Source organism: Plodia interpunctella, chromosome 23 (assembly GCF_027563975.2).
Source record: "Plodia interpunctella isolate USDA-ARS_2022_Savannah chromosome 23, ilPloInte3.2, whole genome shotgun sequence".
Lineage (NCBI taxonomy): Eukaryota > Metazoa > Arthropoda > Insecta > Lepidoptera > Pyralidae > Plodia > Plodia interpunctella.
This window is the reverse complement of record NC_071316.1, coordinates 6,245,550-6,261,158: the sequence shown is the minus strand read 5'-3', so window position 1 is coordinate 6,261,158 and position 15,609 is coordinate 6,245,550. Positions and strand designations below refer to the sequence as shown.

The window sequence follows — 15,609 nt, the reverse complement described above, 5'->3', positions numbered from 1 at the left end:
TTTCTATCTGTTTTATTACGTAGTTAAGGTATCTATACCTAACCTAGCGTCTGGCTAAATTGTATTTCCGCAGTAAGTAGCTTATAAACACATGAGATTCTAAATTTTGCAGGAATCGACACGCTGCAAATAAAAGCGCTTTCAAAATACACCTCACAAGTACTTTTTCCCTCAAGTACTACCTAGTTGCCAACCTATATGGACGAATTATCATCAAAACCGATATAGGTATAGCATTTGGTGAAGTGAAAACTATTGCTTCACATCATATACAATAAGCTAGAGCTAAGAGAAATAAAATACTCATTTATTAAACAGGCTCACTGGTATCGTTTACCAAGAACAACTGAGGAAGTAGGTAGACCCGACAAAAAATTTGGTGTTTAAAAATCTAATGCTACAGCTGTGTAAATAATAACAAACCTAAGTACTTGCAACTTTCATGATTGTTGAGTAGAAATGAAAGAAAACTCACGTCATATTTTTGACAAACCAATAATTATCAGATGGGTTTTCCATTGTATTTTATTATTATTTCACTGCTCTGGAACATTTAAAACAAAATAAATATTTCTAATGGAAATTATCTACGTTTCAGATATTAAATATTATATTTTAAATAACCGATCAAGAAGCTGGCGCCTAACAGCTCTGCCTTCACTGATACGTCCATTTCCACCGGGAACGCGACGCCAAAATTCTGTTCGTCCATAAAAGCCATCTTCCATTTTACCACACCCACTATTTTATCACCAGCCAAAACATCGTACACGTAATGGCAACATCCTTGTGCTTTAATTTTCAAAATTGGGTCCCCCACATTATTTGTGACCAAAAACGAGCAACCAACTTGCTTGATAGATCCTATGTAGTTTCCTGGAGGCGCCCAAACCGAGGCTTGGTGTACACAAATTTGGAAGGGTTTTTTCACTTGTACAACCTCGTTCCCGTAAAAGTTAAATATCTTCACTTCAAACTTTCTGAATCTTTTGTCCTGGACAGCTAGAAATACTTTTTCGCCTACGTTATTATAGATCGTGTAGCTGACGTGTTTTTTGCCTATCGGAGCGTGCAAGGCGTCCCATTTTTTAGCTACAATTAATTCGTCTAACGGGCAAAAGTAGGCCAAACCAGGGTGATCTGTGTCGATTTTTGGGCATGACATCCATTTTTGGAATCTGTTCACATTCCAATTTTTGTCACGGTCCACGTCTTGCATTTATATGTTATCATAACTTATTCTCAGAACTCCTTTGGCTTCATGTTGAATTGATATTTATGTTTCGACTTTTCTGCGAAAATGTGTGTTATTGTGGGATCAATTTGTCATCATAACTGCTGATAGGATATGACTATTCTGTCATGTAATCTTTTTTTCTCCGAATTTTTGCTAAATGCATCAAGGAGATGCAAGGTTCGTGTGGTGTTCCTTATTTGCGTTTTTGAAGATACCTACCACTAACGCCATCTAGTAAATCACACATAGCAAACCGTTATTAGCGCCATCTATGAAGCCATTTCCATACTATAAAGAAAATTTAAAATTACTTGGAATGCACTTTTATTGTAATAATGCGTTTGTACATTTAACACTAGATGGCATTATGTTGGTGTGACACTGTCGTCCACAATGTATACCGAATCCGACAATGTTTGGCGAACTGGGGGCTTACCATTATCTCTTAATGCGATACAGTTTAGGATCTAAACTGATCTGTTTCGCAAAATCGTATCATCGAGTTAATTTTTAGTCCTAAATTGAACCGAGTTGCATAAGAATCATTCCGTAAAAATTGATGGTAGGCCTCTGTTCGAGAACAATGTGGAGCGATTAGAAAAATGCGAAAAGTTCCAACTACAAAAAGGTAGGTAGCTATTTTTAAGTTAGGCATATTGTTTTTATTATTTCTAAAGAGCGTATTGATGACTCGAATAATTTCTCAGAATTCTTTTTTGTCCTCACTTTCCTTTATTTGTTATCTAGGAAAATATATTTTATTTTTTACCATTATCTTTCTTGTTTTCTTTGTATACTGTCTGTGTGATGACATCGTATTACGAAGTACTGTAATCTGTGGTAGTATTTACTTATATTTATGGTCGACATGCCGGCTCCACATTCGCGGACCAGTTCGCCGAACTTCGACGGATTCTGCATACATTACTGGTTTTTCTACCTACGCAATGTTCATTCATTTGAGTCGGCAATTATCTGAGTTCGGCGATAGTGTGTATACTACACTACATCACACGTCGACATTGAGTCACTTCAAAGGAAAACACAATTTTCACTTTGTAATAAAAATGGATGGTGTTCGCTATATAACTCTACGTAAATTTGTAAAATTGTATTGTATTCTTGACTAGGGGTTGGCTTCGCTCGCCCCAGGAATCACACTATATATTGGTAAAAACCGTGCAAAAATCAGTCCTGTAATTTTTGAGTTCATCGCGTACAGACAGCGACAAGAGGAGTTATTTTTATGATGTAAGAATTTTACTAATTCTACTCGTAGGATTCGGGGATCCACGTACATAGGAATTTTAGGATATAAAAGTACCTACTAGCAGGTTATTCCAGGCAATATTCTGCCCGTCTATAAAATTTCAACTAAATCTATCCAGCAGAATTTATGTTATCCAAAACTTTTTAGATTTTTTGCACATTTACTTAAATTGTAGGTAGTAGTTTTTTTGAGAAAAATAGGTTCTCAGTTTACGATGTTTGTAGTATATAACTTGCTGGTCACAGGTTCGAATCTAAAGATTTTAGTACAGATAAGGATATTATGAGAGCGTTCATCAATAAGATAAATTTGTAGTGCAGATTTAAAGTTACAATGGTATTCGCAGTCTGTCTTCCTCATCCGAGGGTATTCCAGGTTTTGTTCAGCTATAAGACTTTGGACTTCGGAGTCCAAAGTCCGTTGAAAAATAATTGTAAAAACTTTGGAAATTCGATCACGATTTTTCGACCAGCTGCCTGTTTGAAGTCATATCATTTTAGGAATGGTTGAATATATATTCTTTTATCTATGAATTGAATAGATATAGCGTGTCACAACAATGGTCAACAAACAAACTTGCTTTCGTATTTATATTATGTAGTTAAATTTAGGATTAATATTACAGTCTCAATTTTATCATTGTAATAGCTTTTGCCCGCGGCTTCGCCCGCGTTATTTTCCCTTAAAATCAGTTACCCTTCCGAAATGAAAGGCACCCTATGTCCCTTTGCATACTTTAAACTACATGTATGCAAAATTTAAAGAAGATTGGTCGAGTAAATAGAGTTTCTGTGCTCCAAGAGGTTTCAATACTTACAATCGCTTGTGAAAATTGTGAAGATTAGTATAAAAATCATGGTACAAGCCATGAATATATATATATATATATATATTCATGGCTATATATATATATATATATATATATATTAGGACAAACCACACAGATTGAGCTAGCCCCAAAGTAAGTTCGAGACTTGTGTTATGGGATACTAACTCAACGGTACTATATTTTATAACAAATACATATATAGATAAACATGTAAGACCCGGGCCAATCAGAAAAAGATCGTTTTCCATCATGACCCGACCGGGGATCGAACCCGGGACCTCTCGGTTCAGAGGCAAGCACTTTACCACTGCGCCACCGAGGTCGTCATGAATACCCCGACACACACGATGAGGAAGAAACCAAGACAATTACACACCGTATGATGTCACAACAGTTTACATTATGTGTTATATATATATGTCTCGGTTGGCCTCGCTTCTTGATAAGATCTCCTAATCAAATTTAATCAAAATAAGTACGGAATGAGTTCGGTGACGAATATCTCGAGTCGAACAACACATTTCTCCTTCTCTAAAACTATCTACTATCTCGTTCCCCCCCCTCCCCCCTTATTACATTTGTGTGTGTAGAAAAATTCGTACTACCCACACTGAGCCACCCCCTAGCTTTCACGGTTCTAATTTTTGGGGAATTTGGGGCATATTCGTAAATATGAAATGGAAAAAATATTTCGCGTATAAAGCGAATTTGTGCTTTAATGTCTTAGCAGTAGAGCTACGTTTGGAATGGGGTTGTGTTCGAAAAAAAATTACTTCATATGTCGTCCTTAAGACGGAGCGCCGCGCGCTTCGTATGTGTGTTCGGAATAGAGGTGGCGTGGAGCGGTCATTAAAGTAATTTTCTAATTTCGATGAATGAAATGTTAACGATACATGAAAATTACCAACAGATAATATTTGTACAATGTAGGCTGTATGTAGAACAATTTGACATTTTAATAAAACTGTTCAAACCTATTTGCAACGCATACATGCATAATTTTATTTATTTATTTTAGGGACCAACACTGTTTGAATGAGTTTCTTTCGGCATTTCTTCTCAGCAGTGGTCGTTCCGAAATGCTAGTAGTTTGTAGCTTTGGTAAACATCATTTAATTTAGATTATGACGTGAAAAAGTGCCTGTGAAGGCCTAATTTCTGAATAAATGATTTGATTTTGATTTTGGTTTTAGACCTTTTAATTTTAACCCGCGCCCCTGTCTATCCGGTACAGTGGTATCGGAGAGACAGGGGCGCGGGTTCAATTCCCGCTCGATTCCAGAATTTTTTCATCTCATTATTATTTTCAAAAATAAGTGGTATGTATAAAAAATCCGTGCAAATAATAGTCCTAATGTATTTTGAATCCATTTCACACGCAAATTGTACCTAGCTCGTTATATAAAATTGAATATTCCTTTTCACTTCGTTATATAAAATTGACATTCTTTTTCACTCAAAAAAACGAACAACCTCGATGGCGCAGTGGTAAAGTTCTTGCCACTGAACCGAGAGGTCCCGGGTTCGATCCCCGGTCGGGTCATGATGGAAAATGATCTTTCTCTGATTGATCCGGGTCTTGGATGTTTATTTATATGTATTTGTTATAAAATATATTATCGTTGAGTTAGTATCCCATAATACAAGTTTCGAACTTAGGTACTTTGGGGCTAGCTCAATCTGTGTGATTTGTCCTAATATATTAATTAATTAATTAACAATATTTTTTATCTTTTGAGAAATTACTATACATTATATAAAATTTAACGCGAAAAATTGCCTGTGAAGGTCTAATTTCTGATTTGTTTCGATTTGACAATAGTGAAAACTAAAAACCATTCGTCTCCACACATCCGATGGTCCATCACTGAGTGATATATATAGCTCGAGTCGTAGCTATGCGAGCAAATATATAATATTTTCCTATATCTAAGTTTCATCATTTATACTTTATTACTATATGTCTGAACAACTATTTATACGAACGACCCTGTGTGTGTGTACATTTGTTTATGTGGGCACAATGGGGTGAAGCACAATTAAAGATTTTCCCTATTAAATGGGGGGAAATGGTACTATTATTTTTCTGAGATGAAATTGTTTTCACTATCTTATTATTTCCGATTAACCCTGTCTCCTTTGGTGGCCCCATCGCCCCGTTGCGGCTCCGTTGTTCACAGTCAATGTTTAAAAACATCTTGTATATCCGTTGAGTTGTTGAGAAAAAGTAGACAAAGTTGTTTTAAAAAATATTTACGGTATTATGGTTAAATTATTAATATAATCATCGACAAATGCGATTAATTTCTCACATTTATCACGGCTTTCGGTAATTATTAATTCGAGAATTGTTAATAATTTTCAATTAATCACACATGCCGTAACACGCCGTAACACCACATTTACGGCAGTCGTGTAAAAGCGAAACAGAAATGACTACGAACTGGCCTACGCTGGAGCAGGTCTACGACAATTGTTATGACAACAAAATGTTTGTAAATAAATTTATTTTCAGGAATTCTGATCTATTTATCTTCAATATGAAAGCTGTTAAAAGCGAATCGTTTAGTGCAGACTGTAAGAGGCTATCAAGGGAACTGGTAGGGATTATCTGTTTTAATAAACGATGCACAACAACAACAACAACTGGATATTTTACATAGATAAAAATGACAAAAAAAAATATATACATATTTTTGTATGATTGTTCCTTATAAATTTCTAACGCATCAACTTAAGGTATTTGTTAGCTGTCCTAGGTTAGCGAGAAACGCGGCAAGGCGGCGTGACGTGACTCCATGTGTCGATATCCATTTCACGCACGGCGTCCTATCGCGAAGGTAATGAAATACATAACTTCAGTTGTTACCAGTTATGACTAGGAAACGCTGGGCAATTGACCAACTCCACAAAAAGCAAGAAGGCGCCTCTTCTGGAAATATACATTAGGATACTGCGGCTTTTGCCCGTGGCTTCACCCGTGTAAATTTCCCACCGAGACTTGAAAATTTGAAGAAGATTCGTTGAGCGTAAGGATATATTATTCATTTATCTATGGTAAGGAGGTTACAAATAAACAAACTCACCTTCGCATGTATAATATTAGTTGGGATTAAGATAGAATAGACATATATGTTGAACAAAAATTAACATTAAACATTGTGAATACAAAATATTGTCGTCAAAAACATTACAAGTATACATACGTTTTTGAAGCGCGCTTGTAAAATATGAAGACGCGAGGGGCACTCAAATATAGGGCATTGAAATGAATAGGTATGAGTAAGGCGCACGGCGAGCGAGCGCCGAGGACTTTAAGTAAAAAAACTACTATTTTAGCTGTAAGTGATTTTATTGTTATATTTAAACATTTTAAACCCAAAGTATGCTTTAACTTTTTTAAAGAATTCGAGCGGGTTTGCACCGTCAATTATAACGTGCGCAGAAAAACGTAAAATACGCCATTTTGTCCAACCGTCAGCGGCACGCCGGTTAAAATAACCTCAAATTTGATGTTGCAACTCACCCTAAGATGTTAAGTACATAGTTAATATTTTCGGGTGATAACAGTCGGCTAAGTCTCGAACTAGAAAACTCGAAGGTAAACTCCAGGAGTGCGCCCGCGCTGGTACGGCCACGTCTTGCGTTAACTAGCATACGTAGGAAACATGTCTGGCTATGCCGCTCCCGCCCGGCCCTGGCAGAAGGCAAACCCAAGAAGTGATGGCTTGACCTCGTCTAGGATGATATGCGTACTGACAACTAAGGATGTCGAAGACCGTGCGCAGTGGAGGAGAAAAAATAGGAAAGTGAATTCTGGATTCCTATAATCTATGGCTGTCAAAAAAGTCGGGAAAACGCTCAGATAAGAGAGAGAGATGGAATTCTTAGCTTGTCAACTGCTAACTGAGTAATTTTAAATGTTTTTCGAAGTATAAGACATGAATATAGCCAGTTCTGGTGCCGTGGGTATCCTAATAATTCTGGAAGATATTTCTAAAATTCCCTCTGAATTAAAAGGTACAAAAACAACTGTAAAGATCTTATCAATACATCATTAATCAAGTTCAAATAAAAAATAGTAAACAGGAAACGTGTAAAAAACTTATTAAGATTATTAAAAAAAAAACAAAGCAAAAATATTTAAAAAGTGAAATTACTACTCGACTGGCAGCGTGAGAATTTCGCTCAACAACCAACTGGCAGCAAACAATCTATAATAGTCCTCTACCTAAATTTTAAAAGAAAAACAATGTTGAAAAATACAATTTTTTTTGGCAAGCCCGGGTGGTTTTAAAAATCGAATCAGGCCTTCCGTCCTTGAGAAGGAGGCGTCCTGAGCGTCAACACATAAATCATATTTCTGGAGAATTTTTAAAAGTCCTATTGCTTTCGCGTATTTGCCATGTACTCCCCCCCCCGCCCCCCGGGTGGCGTGTGTACTTACCCCCCTCGTTTCCTAGTTCTGCGAGGGTACACAGGGTGTGCCAGAGCGGTGAGCTGTTGCTTAGTGAGTTGTGGCCTTGAAGTTATTGTCTTCCGGAGATATTTATGTTTAACTAAATGGAAACTCACTATGGTCACAGATTATCTATATAAATATTTGGTTATATTTCGTCTATTACAGTGCCTGACAAGGTGCGTTGACTATCACCTATCATCGAGTCTCCTCTGTTATATTGGTGAATATGGGAAAATGTGCCAGGGAATAAAATTTTAGAGACTAGAAATGGGGGTGAACTGTAACATTGTAGGACAATCACCAGATACATTTTGCCACGGGTGGAGTTGCGGATAACAGCTAGTTGCAAATAAATTATATGAAATAGGTAATTTAGATTTAATTATAAAATATCCGCTTTACTTAGGCGCTACATGAATTTTATATTGATATGTGATATAAGGTTTATATTAGGATTGATCTCTCAGAGCGATAGATTTATTTATTGCCTTAGCTATTGCACCCACGTGCAGCCATATCAAAAAACGCCGTCAAAAACTTCGATCTAACGCATCAATCGATCAAACTTAAACTTTAAAGTTTAAAAATTTTTTAGAAATACATATATAGGTACATAACATAAATTTATATTTAAAAAATGGTATGCCCTTCTGGCATAATAGGGACCAACACTGTTTGAATGAGTTTCTTTCGGCATTTCTTCTCAGCAGTGGTCGTTCTGAGATGCTAGTAGTTTGTAGCTTTGGTAAACATCATTTAATTTTGAATATGACGTGAAAAAGTGCCTGTGAAGGCCTAATTTCTAAATAAATGATTTGATTTTGAGATATAAATTGATAATGTGAACTTCGATTGCGTGATGCCAGCTAACACTAACACCGAATTCAAACACACGCCGACGCGAACGCGTGAACATTGCGTAGTTAGTATGTGTGCTTTTATTTACCGCAATGAAAAAAACCAGCAATGTACACCGAATCCGCCAAAGTTTGGGAAAATGATCGACGACAGAGTGGATCGGACCCCAGTTAGATTTTTTCGGGATTAATCGTAGGTAATATTTTCTTTTTCTCCGTGGTCATAACTATATGCCGTATAGTAACTGAAAATACTCTAAATACATTTATGATTTAAAATAACTTGTATTAACAAAAAAAAAAAACAAGATTTTTCATAAACAAGCACGCTGTATATTCGTAAGGCGCCGCGCCGTAGCGAGGGCGGACGGCCGCCGGCGCGCAGTGTGACTCACGAACTCAGATAAAACGCACTAAATACTAAGTTTGTTTTGTTAAGACGTTTTGATGTACCTACGGCCGTATTGTTTTCTGTTACTGGGCAATGTCTTCTGGTTTTTCTGGGTGAACTTCGGAACACAAATCTGGGTAAAAATAACCAAAGGTTTTGTCTCAAATTTATGAATTCAAAATGTAACAGTTTTTACTATTGAAATTATTATTAAATTGTAGAATAAGCGGTTTCGGATATCTATCATATGTATGTATACATATATCTTGTCACGATCGTTAGTTTGCTATATTAAATTTTGTAGTGACTTCCCTAAGTTACATGATTCACATCAACAGCAGTAAGCGATTCGTGTAATTTCAATTTAATTAAAATCTACGTTTTATTTAATAGCTACTTCTTTTTGTCAATCTACAATTTTTTTACATTTATACAAAACCTGTAAAGAAACAAGCCAACAGCACAAGTATAAATAAATAAATATGATACAAATAACAAACCGGAAACAAAACGATCGCTTCTGCATGTTTCAGTTGTACTATAACCGGCACACATGTGGTGGGGCACTAGGAAGAAGAAAGCGGGTGAAGAAAAAAAAGAGGGAGACGAAAAACTAGAGCGGGACGGAAAAGTGGGAGAAAAACGAAAAATTTCACCCGCCACCCGCCGCGGCCCACTCCCGCCCCCTCTCACACGCACACACGCGATTTTGTGTGCGGAACGACTGATCTTGACACTGGCACTTTCACTCTTATTAAAAAAAAAAGTCGCCATATAAACGTCAAAGATTGATTCTACAAATTTTTATATTTGAAAAGGACAATTACAATAAAGTATATACATAAAATGTATTAAGTTTCTCAATACGTTTCTGAATAAATAATTTGATTTTAACTTTAAGATAACACAGCGGTCAATTTAACCTATTATATTATTATTTATCTGTATTACTAAGGAGTAGAAAATATTGATAAGTAAATGTAAAAAAAATTAAGGCACATTTGATATATAGCCTCTTATGTATGAATAAATATATTTGGGCTTATTATAGAGAAATTTTCAGATATCTCAGACAATATTTTCTTCGATTATTTGGATATGGTAAATCAGAAAGAAAGAAGTGAAGTATTGTGTGACGATGATGGCGACGATAAAAAAAAACTGTAAACAATGCAGGTTATTTCCGTTACTGTCGGGAAAAAATCAAAACATTTTTTTTGTCTCTTTTTAGGATAAATAAACCTTAAAAACCTTTCCATATTTAATTGAATTAAGACACCCTTGTGTCATATAATCCTCATGAGCGCGTTGACGTGTGATTAGTTTTCCTCGGCGCGAATTTCCCGGCACCGGCGAGGATCAAGACTGCTCGCTCCCGCGGGAGGCTATTGTAGCATGTTTTTATACCCAAAAATTTTAAGTCAGTAGGCGCTCGAACTCTGAGGCGCTTGAACGTTTTTATTATTAATATATATTTATATTTCGTTTTAATTTACAAGTTTTCCATGGTTCATAATTTTAATATTTTTATACCATTTTATACAATAAAGTGTTTATAGATAGGCGTAATTACAACATTAAACGAACATTCGGAAAACAAAACGGCCGGCCGTTCGGTATTTGAAAAATAACGGAGTTTTAAGTTTTGACAGTAAGTTTCGCGCGAGTTTGACAGTTCGCGGGTTTGAATTTTAAAATTGACGTTTGAATTCAAAGATGGCGGACTGTGTGTTTGTCAGCGTGTCTGCCGGGTTCGTCGACCTCGCGGGATCCGCGCAATAGGATGATAAACTTTCAGAACATTTGACGTCTGCTTTATCCGTGAGTACATTATTGAATCAATCGAATTTAGAATTATTGATGTCGTTACATAAGGGTGCGATCATAGTGTCGCATGAATATTGTAGCGGTTGATATGAGCGGTGGTGTGCGTTGCGCACACATAAGCGAGATTGTTTTTATCGTTGGTAGTAAATTAGAGGGGCGATAGTGGTCCGATACCGACTAGTGTTCGTATTGATTTTTTTCCCTCATTCTGTTAAATTTTATTTATTGGGGGAGCGACCGGACAGTCGATGACGTGCACAGAAAGCCTGACACCACGAAGACATTGGGAAAACTTGTTTTATTTATAGAGCGGCCTTGACAGAGCTTTATATTGTGGAATTGGTCTGAAAACTTGACGGATCACGCTGTCGGGAAAAAAGCGTAACGCGGCCCCATTCATTTATCATTTTTTTACATTATCATTGGAAAAATTGGGCCGTTTTTGAATGGCATTCTACGTATTTGCATGATTTGTTTCGATGTCGTTGTTATTTAGATGTTTCCCGTTCGCATATCAACGCGTTTTTCCGAGTACTTCCTTAACCTTGAAGTGTTGAAGCCCAGGATCTGCCTGCCTGCCTTTTTTCGCCACTTATATATGAATGATTTTATTAAGTATTCATTAGAATTTCACCTATTTTTTCGTGGGAGTAGAGAGAAGACAGAGTCTCCCCACCTACCTCGATCCCAACCGATCTCCCTCTCTTCCCCCATACTCACTCTACTCATACGTCACGGGTTTCAACCTCAAAGTTTTTAAGATTGTATTTTGAGACTTCGTATATAAATTGTTTTTATAAACTCTAACATCTTAAAATGTTATTATACTTCTATCTTCAAACATAACATACTAACAGTGGGTTGCACCGGTCAACTTTAACCTTAACTTTAACCTGCGCAGCAAACAATGTTCGCTATTTTGTCTAAACGTCAGCGGCCCACAGGTTAAAGTCAACGTTAAAGTTGACTGGTGCAACTCACCCTGAGTAACTATATATTATATATTTCTAGTTCACAAAATTCATGGACCACGATTTTCCCTTATAAAATGTATTTAATGTTAGCTTTAAGTAGGTATGTGATGGGATCACACCTCCGAAATGCCATCGTCTCTCTATAACAGATCTTTTACAGGAAACCAGATCGTGTGGGTCGATTGACTGTGAAGGAAATTGCAAATATTTTGTAAAATATTTCAAAGGAAAATGTTACACATTGGGCGCCAACTAACAATTTTTAACTATCTAGCTGTTGCCCGCGGCTTCGCCCGCGGCTTAATGCAGCCTATGTCACTCTTCTGTTCGATTGAATGCTTATGTATACTATGCTCTATGTATAGAGTTACCAGTTAACCAGCACTAAAATGGGGTCTCGGGGTAATGGGCGAAAAGGTTCCAGAATTGGAGCCCCGATCACACGTTTGCGCTTGCGCTTGCGCTTGCGCTTGCCATGGCGTTCCCAACCAGTAAACAATAATAAACCCCGGGACATCACACGATTTACACACCCACCATCACACTATCAGCACGGTTGAGAAAGTGTCTTGAAATCTAGAACTGGAAAACGGAGCGTAGGACATCCGGCAGCTAGATGGGTCGACGATGTAAAGGAAGTCGCTGGCAACAACTGGATAAGTATGGCCCAGGACAGAGATGGTTGGTGTAGACAGAAGGAGGCCTACACCCAGCAGTGGGTTACCGAGTACTGCAGAAGATGATGTTGATGTAGAAAATTGAATTTTACGCGTTGTTGTAACAAATAAGTAAAATATCATATCGACTTCATTACTGTACTAATAATAATATAAAGCGATATAACATCGTAATAATTTTATTATTTCCCCAATAAAAGCGTTATTAGTTGATGACAGTGCGCCGCGTGGCACGCTCATAAAATGGCGGCGTGTCGATTGTAAACCACTCCTTTTCAAAGTATAAACTTTTTTTTACTTACTAATTCAGCGATCCAATAATCTTGGTCGCCGATACCTTATAGAATTTTATTTGGACATGAAAGTATGACAAACCAATAACTAAATGACTTTAACCTGCGCAGCAAACAATGTTCGCTATTTTGTCTAAACGTCAGCGGCCCACAGGTTAAAGTCAACGTTAAAGTTGACTGGTGCAACTCACCCTGAGTAACTATATATTCTATATTTCTAGTTCACAAAATTCATGGACCACGATTTTCCCTTATAAAATGTATTTAATGTTAGCTTTAAGTAGGTATGTGATGGGATCACACCTCCGAAATACCACCGTCTCTCTATAATAGATCTTTTACAGGAAACCAGATCGTGTGGGTCGATTGACAAATCAATAACTAAATGAGAAAAAGTATACTTATATGATTATAAAAGGTATTTTGAAAGGTAAGAAGCGAGATGACATTTTGTCCGCGATTTCAATCGCGTTAATTTTCCGCTTACTCTAGGTTGTCTACACACACACAAACTTACTTTCGCATATAACATTTTAGTTGGGATTAGTTAGTGCAACGGAATGAAAAACGGAAGCTGGCTGTAGATTGATTGATTGAATTTGACATTCATAGTTAATAACATCGACATAAAAACATGTTGACAGTCCATGCTATAGTTAGGACCTTAAAAATTTGACGACCTCGGTGACGCAGTGGTAAAGTGCCTTCCTCTGAACCGAGAGGTCCCGGGTTCGATCCCCGGTCGGGTCATGATGGAAAATGATATTTTTGTGATTGGCCCGGGTCTTGGATGTTTATCTATATATGTATTTGTTATAACATATAGTATGGTTGAGTTAGTATCCCATAACACAAGTCTCGAACTTACTTTGGGGCTAGCTCAATCTGTGTAATTTGTCCTAATATATTATTATATTATAATTATAATTTGATAACATTCATAATTTTTGTCATTCACGATATCCATCTATACTATTGTTATAAGAGGTAAGCGTGTGAGTTTGTATGTTTGAGGCGGGTAATCTCCAAAACTACCGAACCGATTTCCAAGAATCGATTCCAAGATCGATTCGAATCCAAGATTGCTATAGGCTATATTATTGTCTCAAAATTCCCGCGTAAGCGAAGTCCCGGGCAACATCTAGTAATCTATAAAAAAATGCCATTTCAGTATTTAATTTTTTTGTTGATAAATAAAAAATAGCGCTTGAAATCACATGTCTAAGAGTAATACGTATAGAATGTACCGCGCTCCCATATGACCTTGTTAGGGTCATTATACATGTGATTGATTGCATCGTAAAAATCAAAGCGGTGGCACAAACCCCGTTCGGCCAGCCTAGTGGAACAGAGGAACCGTTGCGGAGACTAAGATCTATACAAAACTTGTGCATATATCATTAGGCAGCATTCAGACTTAAAATGTTTATAATATTAATGTTTTCAGCCGTTCAGTTTATTTTTAACAATTTCCTTTCTGCAGTTGTGTGTAATCGTCAAAAGCCTAACATATTTTTGTCTCAATTAGGATAGCAAAGCAATTTAACACGATTTAATTATACATATATTTTAATCTTCGATTGTACAGACACATTTAAACCAATTGAACACAGTTTAATCATAAATATAAATCAATATGCGAGTGTATAGACACATTTAAAACATACGCCCTTTATCGCCTGCATAAAGCTTGGATTCTCTTGATCAATTCCTCTGTGTGACGGGAGACGCATTGACGTAAGTATTCTGTCAACCTTTGACATTTGGAGGGTAGGCCTGACAGTAGGAAGGCTGACATTTTTCATGATGTAGTGGCAGTTGAAATAGGGCGTATTATTTTCGTTTAAATAGACAATGGCCATTGCTTTTGTGGCGTGTGGTTCCGTCCTAGAATAGGACCACTCCATATGCTCGTGGATGTCGTAGGGGGCGTCAAAGAGACACGGCAGTTGAAAGGGGACAGTATTCTCAAAGAGGGTTGACGTCAGGTAGTAGGCCGGTCGTATCACAAGCGAATCTTCATGTACTGAGGATACCCCGACTGTAATCGATAACATTGGCGCTTTACAATTTCATGATAAAGTAGGTATAAGCGGAATAGAAAACAAGCCATTAAAAAAAGAAACAAAAAGTATTTTAATAGCAAAACAATAATTTAGTGTCAGAAAAAAATTACAGTTTATGGATTTGAAAATATTTAAAATTTACTTACTTATATAATATTATAAAAAGTAGAATCGTGTCTTTATATATATATATATCTTAGTTGACTTGTTTGTCTTAGTCAATGTGTAAGCATTTCCTTCGATTCATACGTCTCACAAAAAGTAACGATCTGTACAGACGCGTGGAAAAATTAAATATTACTTCAATATAAAAATGATTTAAAAAAAATACTATGCTTAACTTATTAAGTACTTACTTATCTTCGTGTTCTTCTCCTTCTTTCGAGTCGAAATAGCAAACAAATTATATTCATTTAGACCAGTATGTAGCCACGGCAATTGGCTTGTCATTGACCTCATTCAAGTTTTCTACGGAGCAAGTGGAGGGACAGTTTGGACAAGACGTAGACAAATCATGGATTGAATCACTCCTCAGTCACACAGAGTTCATTAGTCGAGAAGCTCCTTGTGTTTGTATTTTGACGTGACAACGTCTTAAATTAGGTTGTGGCTGGGAGTCACTTATGAAAAAGTGTAACGCCCGGTAACGTTACGATGAGTCACCGAACGAGAGAGAGGCCCGCCGAATGCCTTGCGTCTCTCTCCCACTCAACTATGATCGGTCTG

The 15,609-nt window shown here is 36.9% G+C and overlaps 1 protein-coding gene across 1 annotated transcript in view; it reads left to right on the top strand.

Annotated features, from left to right (window-relative positions):
• Positions 1 to 10,485: 10,485 nt before the first annotated feature.
• LOC128680180 (zinc finger protein 579-like) overlaps positions 10,486 to 15,609 on the top strand; it is a 48,518-nt gene continuing 43,394 nt past the window's right edge. Inside the window, exon 1 of the mRNA XM_053763097.2 lies at positions 10,486 to 10,867. The gene's annotated coding sequence lies outside the window, so the exon portion shown is untranslated. The remainder of the gene's footprint in view (positions 10,868 to 15,609) is intronic.